At 47.8% G+C, this 1,200-nt stretch overlaps 1 pseudogene; it reads left to right on the top strand.

The window, feature by feature from the left end:
• Positions 1 to 341: 341 nt before the first annotated feature.
• On the top strand, positions 342 to 459 carry LOC124778575 (annotated as a pseudogene).
• The last annotated feature ends 741 nt before the right edge of the window (positions 460 to 1,200 follow it).

Here is a 1,200-nt window from a genome sequence, read left to right as displayed (position 1 = left end):
CTATGGTCTTCTCCGGAGACACGTCTGGTACACCTCTCTTTGGTTTTCTATTGTCGGTAAAGCTGTCGCCACACAGGAAGAGGTAGCTGACGTTGACGTGCAAGTAGACAGAATATCCCACGTCTCGAGACACAGCACCGCCGGCACACGATCTGGTTAACAAGAGTTTTCGCTCTCGGCGCTCTCCAGCGGCAGTTGTCGGCTCTATTTGGCTCGCACACCATTCAGTTTGTTCACGAGAATGGACAGGTGCAAAATTCCTATGTTAGCTCTATTAAAACGCACCTAGTCATGTTGTTCCGTCTGTGGCATACACAAATAAAAACTTCAATATCCATAGTGCCAACGGCCTTGCCGCAGTGGTAACACCGGTTCCCGTCAGATCACCGAAATTAAGCGCTGTCGGGCTGGGCTAGCACTTGGATGGGTGACCATCCGGTCTGCCGAGCGCTGTTGGCAAGCGGGGCGCACTCAGCCCTTGTGAGGCAAACTGAGGAGCTACTTGATTGAGTAGTAGCTGTTCCGGTCTCGGAAACTGACATACCACCGGGAGAGCGGTGTGTTGACCACATGCCCCTCCATATCCGCATCCCGTGACGCCTTTGAGTTGAAGATGACACGACCGCCGGTCAGTACCGTTTGGTCTTCATGGCCTATTCGGGAGGAGTTCAGTTTTTCAGTATCCGTGAACATGTAATACGACATCAGCTTATAAAAGTTCATCAAATTGAACAAACTCACTCTGGGCAGAGAATATACTTATATTTACATAACATCAAGTATTACAGATAATTATTTCTGTTAATTTCGGAATCAAGTCTCGCAACCTCTTATAAAACGCCAAGGTGAAAGACAATTTTGATTCAGCAGGACTTCAACTATCTACTGAGCTAACCTCAGCACTGTAACGTGGTGCCTCTACCCAATATGCTAAGTTGTAGCGCCGGCCGCTGTCGCCGAGCGGCTTTAGGCGCTTCAGTTTGGAATCGCGTGACTGCTATGGTCGCAGGTTCGAATCCTGCTTCGGGCATGGATGTGTGTGATGTCCTTAGGTTAGTTAGGTTTAAGTAGTTCTAAGTTCTAGGGGACTGATGACCTTAGATGTTAAGTCCCGTAGTGCTCAGAGCCATTTGAACCTAAGTTGTAGCTTCGTGATACGTGACTAAATTTAATATTATATAGGCTTTAATCACCAAAATG

The sequence above is a fragment of the Schistocerca piceifrons genome, chromosome 2 (genome assembly GCF_021461385.2).
Source record: "Schistocerca piceifrons isolate TAMUIC-IGC-003096 chromosome 2, iqSchPice1.1, whole genome shotgun sequence".
NCBI lineage: Eukaryota > Metazoa > Arthropoda > Insecta > Orthoptera > Acrididae > Schistocerca > Schistocerca piceifrons.
Note: the sequence above shows the minus strand (reverse complement) of the source record. Positions and strands in the feature narration are given on the sequence as shown.